Source organism: Pyrus communis, chromosome 4, assembly GCF_041283825.1.
Source record: "Pyrus communis isolate YQ-2024b chromosome 4, ASM4128382v1, whole genome shotgun sequence".
Lineage (NCBI taxonomy): Eukaryota > Viridiplantae > Streptophyta > Magnoliopsida > Rosales > Rosaceae > Pyrus > Pyrus communis.
In genome coordinates this window covers 4,897,127-4,911,497 of record NC_142568.1, presented here as the reverse complement: position 1 = coordinate 4,911,497, position 14,371 = coordinate 4,897,127, and the positions used below count along the sequence as shown (strand labels likewise).

The window sequence follows — 14,371 nt, the reverse complement described above, 5'->3', positions numbered from 1 at the left end:
ATGTTGGGAAGATGTTGATGTAGAACACCTTCTCGTCAGGCAAGTCGTCTTAGATTTTCCAATTAGCCTGGATTGGGTGATCGGCAAGGAAGTCTGCTAGCACTTGTCCCTTGACGGCTTTAGCTGGGACGTAGATGATCTCATATTGATTAAGAAGCAAAGCCCATTTAGCGAGTCGCCTTGTCAAGACTGGCTTGGACATGAAGTATTTGACAGGATCACCTTTAGCAACCAGGTGGATGGTGTAAGTATGCATGTAATGTCTGAGCTTCTGAATGGCAAACACCAAAGCGAGACACATCTTTTCTATTGGGAATAGTTTAACTCAGCGCCGGTGAGAGTTCGACTGAGGTAGTAAAGTGCTCATTCTTTCTGGGATTCATTCTCTTGTGCCAAGAGTGCTCCGATTGAACTTTCCTAAGTAGTAATTTACAATATGAGCGGTTTCCCAGGCACAGCTACCCCCAGGACAGGTGGACTTGACAAATATTTCTTTATGCTTTTAAAAGCATTATGGCACGCTTCATCCCATACAAATGAATCATCTTTCTTCATGAGGCGACTAAACGGTTGACAACGCCCTGCAAGGTTGGAGATGAAGCATCTGATGAAGGCTAGCTGTCCTTGTAGACTTTTCAGCTTGTGCAGGTTTCTTGGCTCGGGTATTCTTTGAATGGCCTTGATCTTTGATTAGTCCACTTCGATACCACGGTGCTTGACGATGAAGCCGAGGAATTTTCCAGAGGTGACGCCAAATGCACACTTTAACGGGTTCATCTTGAGGTTGTATTTTCGCATCCTTGCGAACAATATTCGCAAATCCTTCAAGTGGTCTGATATTTTCTTTGTCTTGACCATCACATCATTTACGTAACATTCTACGTTTTTGTGTAGCATGTCATTGAAGATTTTCTGCATTACGTGTTGATACGTAGCTCCAACGTTCTTTAGACCAAAGGGCATCACCTTGTAGCAGTAGATACCTTTTGGAGTGCGAAAGGTTGTTAGTTCCTCATCTTCGAGGGCTATGCGAATTTGATTGTACCCAGAAGAGCCATCCATGAATGACAATGCCTCATGGCAAGTGGTTGCGTCCACCATGATTTCAATGATTGGCAAGGGGAAGTCGTCCTTTGGGCAATCATCGTTGAGGTTCCGGAAGTCTACACAAACACGTATTTTTCTTGATTTCTTAAGGACAATGACGATGCTGGAGATCCACTTGGGGTATTGCACTTCTCGAATAAAGCCTGCTTCGATTAGCTTGTCAATCTCGACCTCGATTTGTGGGATGAGCTCGGATCGATAGCGTCTTTGAGTTCGCTTTATCGGTCGAGTTCCAGGCTTGACCGCAAGATGATGAACAGCAACGATAGTGTCCAGGCCGGGCATTTCTTTGTAGGTCCAAGCAAAGACGTCTTTGTACTCTAATAGCAGCTGTTAATACTCCTATATCTCATCCGTACTTAATAATGCACATACGAAGATAGGCTTTGGATCCTCGTTTGTGACTAAGTTGAGTTCCTTGAGATCATCAACCGTGGCTTGCCCCACATCTTCGAGCTATGGTGGTGCAGTAGTGACATCTTCCTCGGGGATTTCGTCTTCTTTGCCTTCTTGAATCGTGATGTGGAAGACATCTTAGACCTCTTCTTCAGTGCTGTCTTCTCGAGCTTGTTGGCATGAGGATTGTCCAGTGTGGATGATAGTCTTACTTTTAATGGTCCATTTGTGTCAACCTCTAAGATTGCTTGGCGTTTCATCCTTGAAGGAATCAAGCTTCGAACGTCGCCTTTTTCTGCTAACTCGTCGAGCTTTTCTTCCTTTGGTGTTGTCTTCCTCTTTCTAGAAGGTTTCTCATTATCTTCAAATCTTTTCGAAGCTGACCGTCGCGGAGGAGAGCTAGTTGTGTTGCTTTGTTTCTTAGGTTTTGACAACATTTCGAAAACAGAGCTTTGGGATGTTGACACGTTAAGCCTCTTGAAGACAGAGGTTCGGCCTTGACTGCCAATGCGATTAAGCACTGAAATTCTGGGTCTTGAACGGCTCATCCTATCAAAGACTGACGTTCGAGGGGTGGGTTTGGGCTCTTCTTGGTCTTGTTCAATGCTTACACTGACGTATTCAGAGCTAGTGTTTTTCATTTTGTTTGAAATCATCATAGGTGCATTTGGTGTAAAGCCAAGCCTTGCTTTGTTGTTGTCAACCCCGTAACCCTACTCCTTCAACTTTTTTTAAGTCTTGGTGGGGTTACGTTCTTTGTCACTAACGGTGTTTGAAACCTTCTTTCCGAGATTAGAAGAGGAAGTGAAGTCATACCCAGCCTTCGACATGAGTTTGTAGGCGTTTGGATCAAAACCTTCCTCGGTTTTCTTGGTTAGAAGAAAGCTTGATTCCACTCCTTTTGGTAGAGCTTTTATAAAGCGTTGTGGTAGTCTTGTAACCTTAGCACCGATTAGCTGTGTCAGAGGCAAAATTACATTCGTTTTGAGCAACTTCACATTATCCTTATGCCATTGTGTATCGGTTTTTCTTACTCCAATTTCGAATGGAGATTGACCATTCTTTCTTCTTGACATCGGGATGTATCGGAATATGGGTATGTTCAGTCCTTTTGAAGGCGTCCTACTCCCTTTGGTTGTTGTAGGTTTAGCAGGCTCATCATCGTCTTTGCTTGAAGATGGCACGACTTGCCTTTTTTGCGTTTTAAGCATGGTTTGCCACACCTGCTTTTTAGGTGCTGCTTTGCCTGTGGATCTGATCTATTCTGGAAGAGTTTCGGGCACCATATCTTCCTCCATGTAGAACTTGGCGTCTGCAAAGTGTGATTTGGCTTCGGTGAATGGCTTGGTATCGCCTTGGATCACCTTCACTCCTTCTCGGTAAAATTTTAAACATTGGTGAAGGGTGGACAGTATTACCCCATTTGCGTGGATCCAAGGTCTTCCTAAGAGCAAGCTGTAGGAAGTTCTTGCATCAATCATGTGGAATATCGTGTTTGATTTAAGCTCACCAATGGTCATCTCTACTCGGATCATGCCTATCGCCCTTTGTCCTCCCTAGTTAAAACCCTGGATCAGCAGATGACTTAGGGATAATTCATCTACCTTGATACTAATTGTGGTCATTGTTGATTTTGGCATGATGTTTATGGCTGACCCACTATCTACAAGCATGCGGTTGACTTTGTGTTCCCTTACGTACCCAGAGAGGAAGAGAGAACGGTTGTGAGGTTTTGATCCCAGCAGTAAGTCTTCGTCAGTGAAGTTAATTGCGTCATGGGCAGCACAACATGTGGCACATTCACGTGGCTGAAGCTTCAAGTCTTCGTCGTTGCCTTCTTGCACTTTAGGGTCGCTGGGACTTGCCAAGACTGCTGCTAGTGCTCTTCGCTTATTTTTTGGCAATTGTAGCGCTTCCTCGATGCTAACGTGTGTTGGTAGACCTTCTTCGGGTGTGAGGGTCTTTTCTACCTCAGTGGCGATAACTTTGCCTTTTGAGGGCTCTTCTATTTCTACTTCAACCATGTGACAGGTGACGGTAGTGCACTGTTGGAAAAAGTCATTCGAGAAATGCTCGTGCAAGGAAACGGGAATGCATGGCTCCTGCTCCATAAGTTCCGCAACATATGTTGTCTTATCAACTTTTATGTTTCTTTTAGGCTTCCCATTATTACAACGATGGTGATTTCCTGTTTGTTCCACCTTTGGCTGTATGACTCGTGGTTTTGGCTTCCTTGTCTTTTTGTAGGTTACCAACGTCCATCCTTCTTCATCATTGATATGTGCATCTTGGTCACTTCCCCCTGGTGATGGTTATGCAGGAGATGTCGTGCAACTTGAGCATTCACGAGAATGGTCAGGTGTCGCTTGGAAAGGCATGGGATCGAACGATCTAAACGTAATTGTAGTGGTATGCGTTGCGATCGTGTCTTCAAGGTCGAGCTCAATTTGCCCTTGTTGTGCTAGCTTCATGATGAGTTCTTTAAGAACGAAGCACTTGCCAACATGATGGTTGACAATACGATGGTACTTGCAGTACCTAGGATCGTTTATGCGATTCATCTTTTCAAGACGCTTGCATACGGGTAGCTCGATCACCTTTTTTTTCTAACAAGTCGTCTAACATTGCAGCTATGTCAGAGTCAGGAAAAGGGTACGTTTTCTGTTCCAGCTCTCTCAAGGTGCTCTTGTATCTGTCTTGGGTACGAGAAGGCTCACCTTTCTTTATCTCCTTCGCTTCCTTCTTGGAGGAGATCTTGATGGGCACTGAGAAGGTCTTGATGGGGGTAGTGTTGACGGTGAAAGCTTCCTTAGTGAGCTTCTTCCCAGTCTTGTCTACATTTGGAGCGAATACTTTATCCTTTTTGAAGTTAGTAATCGGCTCCTTCTTTCTGTGATTAGCGATACTCAGCTCCATGTCGTGGGAATGAGTTGCCAACTCCTCAAATGTTCTTGGTTTTATGCCTTGGAGGATGTAATGTAACCCCCAGTGCATGCCTTGAACGCACATCTCAATGAAGGAGGTTTCAGAAAGCCGATCTTTGCAATTCAGACTTAAGGAACGCCATTTATTGATGTAGTCGACGACATGTTCATCCTTCCACTGTTTCGTACTGGTCAACTCTAGCATGCTTATAGTGCGGCGAGTCTTGTAGAAGCAGTTGAGGAATTCCCTTTCTAGATGATCCCAACTGTTGATAGACTCAGGTTCGAGGTCTGTGTACCAGTCAAAAGTGTTACTTTTCAGCGAACGCACGAACTGTTTGACGAGGTAGTCTCCCTCTGTCCCAGCATTGTGGCAAGTTTCAATGAAATGGGCGACATGTTGCTTTGGGTTGCCTTTTCCATCGAACTGCATAAATTTTGGAGGCTGATAACCCATTGGCATCTTCAAAGCATCAATTTTCTTGGAGTAAGGCTTTGAGTACAGTACGGATTCATGTGAGCTTCCTTCGTATTGTGTCTTGATGGTGTTTGCGATCATCTCCTGAAGCTGCTGGATAGAGAGAGATCCCATGAACGCCGTTGCTTTCTCTAGCTTTAGATTCTCTTCGACTTTCTCCGCTGGAGGCTCCTTTTCTTCGTCGACTTCTTTCTTTAATAGACCAACATTTGGGTTGACTTTCACGTCAAGCCGCGCATCTAGTTGGTTGACGAGTATGACGATCTGCAAGTCATTTTCTTCCACAGTTCGTGTAAGCTTTGTGATTGCTTCGTTCATCTGGGCTAGATGCTCCTTGATTGAAGTTGCTCCCAGTGGTCATGACTTGCATGGGTGTACTGCCGCTTGAGTCAACATTGGAGAGTAGGGACTATGAGTATTTCCTCGGGCTCTCCCCTCTTGGCACCCTTAGTGAGGCTAGGGTGATAACAGGCTCGTGCCTCAGGTGCTCTTATTCCTTTGACAGAGTTAATGTAGAGGCGGAAGCCGCGGCAAAAAGAGCTTTTGCCTTGCTTCGGGTTGTGATGCCCAAAATATCACCACTTGCGGCAATGATGTTCTTGTTCTTCGCTTTGATTGCGGGAACATCTTAATCCTTTCTTAATGCCATTTACGCTTTTCGATGATTTGAGGATAGAGATAAGCGGTAGAGATGTCCCACCGGGCGTGCCAAAGTTGTAAACACGAATTTTCCTGAAACAAGAATACGTGTACAAAAATAATATTTTATATTAATGATTTTGGGGTTACAATCTCTTTGTAATTTGGTCCTCTGATTTTATCTTCGTAAGGTATGGGTTTGTGGATGAGCTGTTGATCCAAAGGGCCGTTAGGGTTTGATATGAGGATGAACAATTAATGAATGGATCTTCAAAGGCCGTTGGGGCTTAATCTTAAAGAACAATTATTTGTTGATCCAAGGGCCGTCGATGCTTGATTTTAGGATGAACAGGTGATGAACGATGAACACTTTCTTTAAGGGCCGTCAAGGCTTGATCTCGAAGGTTGAGGGAAGTTTCTTCACGGGCCATCGGGGCTTGATCTTGAAGGAGGATTTTGACGAAGAACGAAGAGGGTTTTTACTAATCCTTCGGGATTTGCTTGAGAGCTTTAGAGTTTCAAAGCTTCAAGGTTTTGGTGTGATGTAAATTCCTCCTTTTTTCCCTTGTTGGAGAAGGATATTTATAGGTCAAGAGAATGAAACACCACCACCTTTTTTTTTTTTTTGGTGAAGTGAGTGGATGCTGTAGGTGAAATGAGTGTGTAGGTGAAACGAATAAAGGTTGTAATTTTAATACATTGGTCAACATTTATTTCACTGAAATTTCAATGTTTACAGGCTCGGATCAGGATGTATCAGATATTGTGTGTGATTAGCGATTGGTGGAGAACGATTCATAAGGTATTTTATTCGTTTTCTTTTTAAAAAATATAAAATTAATTAAATTATGTTGAAATTGTGGAGCGAAAAATAATCAAGAAGAATATGGAGGTGGCATGTGGATTCTAGGGTTAAAAGGACAAAAATACCCTCGAGGAACACCGTAACTCCTACGCTCGAGTAGTGGACAATCATCCCTCAATCAAGTCAAAAGTGCCCAAAATAGGTATTTATTCGAAACCTATTTCATCCATCCTCATCAAATATTCTCCACAAGGTAACCCCGAAATCTTTCCTTTTAAATTATATTCATTAGCTAATTAATTGATTTATTATTCAATTAATTTATTAATTAGCTACAAATCATGAATCTCACCCAAAAAACCATCCAAGTGGCCGGTCCATCTCCTCCCAAAAGGGCCGGCCACACCCCTATATAAACACCTTCATTTTCTTCAAAACTAAATTCGAATTCTCTTGCTAAATTCTTTAAATTTTTCCCTCAAAATTCTAACTTTGGCATCGGAGGTTCTTCAGCCAAAGCCCCCCCCCCCACCCCCCAATTCACCGTGGGCACGTGAAGCTCTTGGCTTTGACCTAAGGTGTTATTTGTTTTGTAGGTGTAATTTTGTCCAAGAAGAAGAAGGAAGAAATTTGCATCCACAAATTGATGCTTTCATTAAGAGCTGAGTCATACGCTCGTAGAAGACTCTCGCATCTAAGGTTTTTTGTTTCTTTGCTTATTTGTAGATTTTTCATACATTCTTATTCTTGGAATTTTTATTTCTAAAAATTGTTTGATAAAACGTAAAAGAAAAGTACATGTTGGAAGTATGCCCACAAAGCCACTCATTTGATGTAATAGCTTTTGGAATACTTATTGTGTTAAACTATTATATGTTTAATGAAGGGCAAAGCTTATTGTTAATCACTATTTATTGTATTATGAGTTTAAGTAATAAGGGAATCCAAGGAATGTATTTAATCTAAAAGAGAAGTGATCTAAGTAAGTTAGATTAACGAGACATTTCTTTTATGTTCATTCCTAAAACGTTCCTAGCCATAGGATTGCCAATTGGGCATTGACAATCCGCTAAGGTTAGTATGTGTAATGTCAACTCAAGCGTGAGTATGACTAGTCTCAAGTCATTTAGTGTTGGACACTAAAACAAATACATAGGTGCTCAAAAGGTAATTGAGTACACTAAACAATGATAAAAAAAGAGTTCGAACATACATGTCATGTAAGAACTCATAAGTTGCAATATGAAAAGTAGTCCTTTGACCTGAGGCATCATAGATATCTAATGGTTAGGTCCTTGATCTTTGATCATGTTAAAGGCATTCCATTGAGAGTGTCCACGACATTGTTGGGGTCAAGCTATCTAGTCATGTAGGCATATGAATGCACAACAAAGGATCTCTAACCTTCCATGGTGGAGCGAGAATACTCCGAGATATGATTCGAGAGTTTTTGGCTAGAGCATATGAATATGACTTAGGAAGTTTTTTCCAAATCATATTCAACTGAATCATATAGAGAAGTATCACATTGCATAATAGACATGAAATAAACTATCACTCAAACAATGTGATTAAGAGTATTGTATTAGAGAAGGACCATATTGCGTTGTAATTGTAACTGGATAAGTTCTCCAACCACTTCTACTTAGCTTGGGTAGCGATGAAATACTGCTAAGTGTCACTCATGGTTTGTGAAAGCCCTGAGGATTAGCAAACAGTAATCTTCATCAAAGGGAGAAATGAAATGCAGTTTCAATTCACAATCAATCATTAAGTGTAACAATCGCCCACTGCCTCGCTAATTGGAACCTAATGGATCATACACCGAGTAAGGATGAAAGTGAAGAAATGCAAATGAGATGGATAAGCAATTAAATAGTTTAATTGAAAATGGTCAAGATTAATTAATTAGTTAAGTAATCTTATGAAAGGTTCGTATTGGGCTTTTAAGTTGGTTTTGGGTTTTGGGACCCAAAAGGGTTTTTGGTCCGTAGGGCCCATTGAGTTCAGGTTGTGTGACAATTAAAAATAAATGGAAATTAGCCTAATAACTAAGTCAAAAACCCGCTATAGGGTGAGTGGATGCAAACTTGGCTTTATTGCAAGTTTGCCACTCACATGTGAGGTGGTAAAGGCAACTTTATAGTCATTCTCTCACTAGGGTTTTCTTGGGTCAAAGAAGAGAAACCTTTTCTCTATTTTTCTCTATAAAGACCGGCCACTTAGGGGAGGGATAGCTAGCAATATTTCTTCCTCTAAGTCATCCATTTCATCTTCACACCTCATCCTTGGTATGGAGACTTAGAGACACCAAACCTTTGGTGTTCTTTGAGATCATTTCCTCACATCCTCAAGGAGCAAAGGAGAATCAAAAGGAAGAAAATCACAAGAAAGATCTAAGGAGCTAGGAGGTGACTTGAAGGCCCTTCATTTGGGTGAATCCCTTGTGTAAACAAGGATGAGCTTCAAGGGTAATGAATCTCAAAATCCTTCCTTCTCTTTAATGTTGTTAAAGAGTCTTGTGGTTTACCATTCACTAGGCTTTAAAAGTCATGGGTTTTAGAATTGTTTTTTAATGCATGCCTACTTTAAAGTGTTATTAGTTTGCTTATGTGTTCAAATGTTCTTACATGTTCTTAGCTAGGAAATTTTTTTTTCCTCACTATAATTCTAAGAGATTCAGAAACCTTGATGAACGGAAATTCCAAGGTTCAAGGATTAGGATCGCGGTGATCTACAAGGCTAAACATAGTGGTGAGTGGAGCGGTACCCTCACAAGGCACCACTGTGGCAACCACCATGGTAGCCACCTTTGGCAAAACCCAGGCTCCAAGGCCATGGCCCAAGCTATGCCACTTCAACCTTCAAGGGCCCAAGCCCTAGCCGAGCCAGCCTGTGCTGCCCAAAACCACCGTCAGCCCAATGTGTTACCAAGTAAGCCCAAAACTAGCACTTACGTGCACCACGCGCTAAACAGCCTACTCCCGGCCCAGCCTGTTCATGTGGTTTCCTAAGCAACCTAAGTTGGCCCAGGATTAGTTCAATCATCTCGGCTTCAAATTTCAGGACTTATGATCGAATCGGGGGTATTTTCACCATATTTCTCCACAGATTTGACATTTCCTAACTCAATTTCACGCCCAGAGTCTACCACCCTTCCACTGCTCAATGAGGCACATTTCTTCCAAGCTTTTCCAATCCGAATGGCAAACACTTGTCTCGACAAGTCATAAAGTTAACGAGCGCCCTTGCACAACAGACGACCTTGGTGAATCAACTTTTACAGCGCACTGGGATCTAACGTGCCCCAGACAAGGTGTCCCGAAGTAGGACAAGGGCACACGAAGAACCTCTCCAGTAGCTTCCCAGCCAGCAACCACTCTATCAGCCACGAATCAAGCATTCGAGCAGCGTATACTCCCGATTGGGCCCCTAAGGTAGCGTATACTCCCATGTTAGCACGCGGAGGAGCGTGAACTCTAGGCTAAGCCCACAGATGAGCATACACTCACGGTTGGGACCATACTCCAATAATCAACATGAGCAGCCTTCCAGGTGAAAAGTTTATTCGTGGCTAGGCCCACAAGGAACATCTTCCACATCACATTGGAGTAGGCAACACGATGAACAGAGAGAAGCAATCACTCAATTTGGCTCAAGTTCAACCAGCAGCCTGCAAAGAATTCTCTCGCCTACTAGAAACGGACCACATGCACCGCCGCCGTGGCATAGACGAGCCGAGCATGTAAAAGAGCAACCTAGACTAGTAGGTCAAGACCGGGGGCAGCCAAGAGCTTCGCTACCCCAACAAAGACAAATTTAAGAAAAGGTAAAGAGGCTTTTAAATGAGCCATTGCATGATTTCCAAAGCAACGAAGTGGCCGATGAAGTGCTACGATAGGACATAACCAACATAAGCAGGTCACCTTTCACGGACGAGATCAAGCAGGCAGAGCCTCCACGTAAGTTTAGCATGCCACATTTCATAATTTTCAAATGAGATAAAGATCCAAAAAGGCACTCAAAGCACTACCGAAGCATGATGGTCCTTTATCGGAACAACGATGCTCTTATATGCAAGATATTCGTCACCACTTTATAAGGCGAGGTACAACATTGGTTTCATACCTTGCCACCACGATCCATCCGGAGTTTTGGTGATTTTTCTTTGGTTTTCACCAAAGAATACTCATCCTACCGCTCGATCAAGAAAAAGTATGACCACTTGTTCAACGTGAAGAAGAACCCAAAAGACCATCGGATGCGATGACTCTATAGCAAGTGCAGCCTTCCAAAAAAGACTCCCAACAGACCATCCATTATTCGTAGAACTGTTCATGAAAGAAAATCTAACTCTGGTAGACTTTTTTGCTTTGGCAGAGAATCATGCACTTTGGGATGAAGTGGCTCAAATGAATGAAGATGGGAAGCAGTTAGGCAAAAGCAGGCAAAAGGCCAAACATAGGGACTGACCTATGACCAAAGAAGGCCTGATGGCCAAAAACGAGCCATGGTTCAAGCTGTCGAAATAATCAAAGGGAGATACTTCCAAGTTGGATTACACCAAATACTACGCATTCCACCGTGGTCCCGATCACATAACCGACGACTGCTACATTTGGAAGAACTACCTAGAGAAGCTCATGAAAGAAGGCAAGGTTGACAAATACTTAGACAAGCCAGCTACGCAGCCTAGAAGGAACGCAGACGAGGACAAAAAGCTATCAACCAATACGATTTGAATTAATGGCATATTTACTAAATCTAAGCATTTGGGGGCCACCAACAACTCCAAAAAGAGGAAGATCCAACAAGCTCTACTAGTCTCGCATGTCTAAGCAGTCAACACTCAACCTAGACCCATCATTGGCTTCACTGAGTAGGATGCAGAAGGCGTCGATTTTCTACATGATGATGCAATAGTAGTATATGTCCAACTAACCTATGCTATAGTCGACAGAATGATGGTCAACAATGGAAGTACAGTCAATCTATTTCAACTTTCAATCATTCTAAAGCTGGGTCTGGAAAGCATAATTATACGCCGAGCAGAGGTACTCACCAGATTTAATGGGCACACCTCAACTGCTATCGGCCACATCACACTTAACGTGAAAACACCACCAGTTGTCTCAAAGTAGACGTTCACGATTGAAAGCGATCTATCTCCCTATAATGGGATTTTTAGGAGACCTTGGTTGATCAAGCTGGATGTTGTCACTTCCGTCAAGTATCAAAAGATCTGATTCCGCATCCTAGGAGGAGGAGTCGAAGAAATCAAGTCTGACTAAGTTGCATCTTGATGATGCACTATGCAAGTATTGAAGGAATCAAAGAAGATAACCTTTACCCCCGTGGAGGCTACCAAGGTCCAAAGGGATGAAGAAGCTACCAAATAGCACAACAAGCGGATTAAGAAAATGGAGCCCAAGATGACGAGATAGGATGAAAACCCGAAAAGGATACTGAGGACATCATTCTTGAACCCCAACAGCCTGAAAAGACGAATAAAATTGGTTCATGTCTAAGCCCTGTCGAGAAGAAAGAGTTCACGGCTATCCCAGACAATGCGACAGAGCGGGCCAATGATGCACTGTAAGCAGCCGAGCACAAATTAGCCATGCCTGCTCCCCCGAATGGAGACTTTTGGCATTTCCATGTCAACGGCGCATCCAACTACAAAGGCTTAGGAGCAGGCGTGGTTCTAGTCACCCCAGATGGTTGAATACTCGAGCAGGTGATCGCTTTAGGCTTCAAAGCATCCAACAATGAAGCAAAGTATGAGGCCATACTAGCAAGCTTTCAAATGGCAAAAGACTTAGCGGTGAAGAAGCTCGTAATTCATTTCGATTCAGAGCTAATCATCATCCAAGCTATTAGGGAGTACACGGCAAAACTTCCAAGAATAGTGTAATACCTGGAGAAAGTACGCAAGCAACTTGAGATATTCAGACTTACATTTTCACTTAAGTTCTGTGGGCGGACAATGCCCACACGAACACGTTAGTCATCCTAGGCTCTGCCCTCGACCACCAACTCAAACGCTCTATTCTTATGGAGTATCTAGAAAAGCCAAGCATAGAGGCAAAGCTGGCAGTCGAGGTGTCACAGGTTAGTACAACTCCTAATTGGCAAAGTTCTATTATAGACTAATTGGTCAATGACACACTCCCCACAGTAAGGTTGGAGTCTAGAAAGGTCCAAATAAAGACAGCATGATACTACATGTGGAACTACATTTTTGTTTGAAGATCCTACACTACTTCCTAGCATTTCCAAATGACCTAAAGATTCTAAGCTCAATCCATGAATGCGTTTGTGGAAATCACTCTGGAGGCCGATCCTTAGCACAGAAGGCTCTTACTGCAGGTTACTACTGGTTTACCATGCACCAAGATGCTAAGAAGTTAGTACAAAAGTACGACCGCTGCCAACACTACAAGCCGGTACCAACACTGCCTACCAACGAACTACAACCGCAAACGACTCATTGGCCATTCATGCAGTGGGCAATCGACCTAGTGGGGCCAATGCCGCTCATTACTAGGGGCATACGCACGATGATTATGGCAACTGATTATTTTACTAAATTGGTAGAAGCAGAACCCATGACGACCACGACTCAGATGGATATAGAGCACTTCATATGAAGGAACATCATTTGCCGATTTGGCATCCCTCAGTCCATCGTCACCAACAACGGTCCATAATTCGTGGGCAAAGATTTGGCGAAGTTTTTCCGAAAGTATGGCATCAAGCACATGACCACGCCAAGATATCCTCAAGGTAATGGGCAGGCCGAAGTATCCAACAAGACGATTCTCGACTACCTCAAGAAATCCTTTCCTAATAAAAAGAGAAAATGGCCAGATAAACTCCCCAGATGTCTATGGGCATATCGCACCACCAAAAGATGAGCAACCAGTGAGACTCATTTCTCTTTGGCATTTGGTTCAGAAGCAATCATTCTTTCTAACATTATCATGCTAAGCATTAGCACTCTATTGCCAAGCATTGAGCAGAACAGTAAGGAGATTGCCACAAGCTTAGATCTGGCAGAGGAGAAGCGTGAGTAAACCATCACTCGCATCTCAGCCTACCAGCTCATCTCCAGCTACAATAAAAGGGCCAAGATTTAGCAATTCCAACCCAAAGATCTAGTCTTAAGAAAAGCCTTTATCACTGCCCGCAGAAAAGGCTTTAAAAAGATGGATCCCATCTAGGAAGGTCTGTACAAGATCAACAGAGTAGGCAGCAAGGGAAATTACATCTTTGCCACCATAAACGACAAAGAGATTGAGAAGCAATGGAACACCTACAATCTGAGGAAGTACCATGTGCAATCTCCCATTATATCAAGACCCGAAGACTCAAGCAGCTTAACGGGCACCACCTCCCAAACCGAGGACTATTTAGTTGTTATTCAGTCTTTTACAGCTAAGTTATTCGTTCGCTTCACTCCTTTTTCAATAAGGAATTCAGAAGTAACTTACAACTTGGCTCGACTACATGTCTACAACAACTAATCACCCCTGCACTTTAAAATAAAATCGCACCCTTGTTAGTGACTAATCGTTAGAATTGCACCCTTCGATGGACCAACCATGCTCTTTAATGTGAGAGGGTAAACCAATCCTTGGACATCTACATGGGTATGCTCTCCAAAGCGGGATGATAAACTCTACACTCTGAATATCCAGACGTGGATGAACCAGACTACCTTATTATAACTAAATGCGTGATGGCTTGCGTTGGGATTCCTAGAAATAGCCATAATGGTCTTTTTCAAAGCTTAGCTAATTGAAGGATTTTGGGTTTCTTGGCCTAATCTGCAGGGAACCGGGCCTTAGAGACGGAGGGGGCTCATAATGCAGTATGCCCAATAGACGGCTGCCCTAGAACCCTAAGGCTGCTACCAAGTGCACTAAGGTAGCCTACGATTTCTAGAAAACTGGGAACGGCTTATCCTTCGAGCAGTAAAGCCGAGCTAGACTTATACAACCACATATTCTTGTGAAAGGT

General features: G+C 43.0%; 1 pseudogene; it reads right to left on the bottom strand.

Annotated features, from left to right (window-relative positions):
• Nucleotides 1-690: 690 nt before the first annotated feature.
• Nucleotides 691-5,244, bottom strand: LOC148697334 (uncharacterized; annotated as a pseudogene).
• Nucleotides 5,245-14,371: the final 9,127 nt, after the last annotated feature.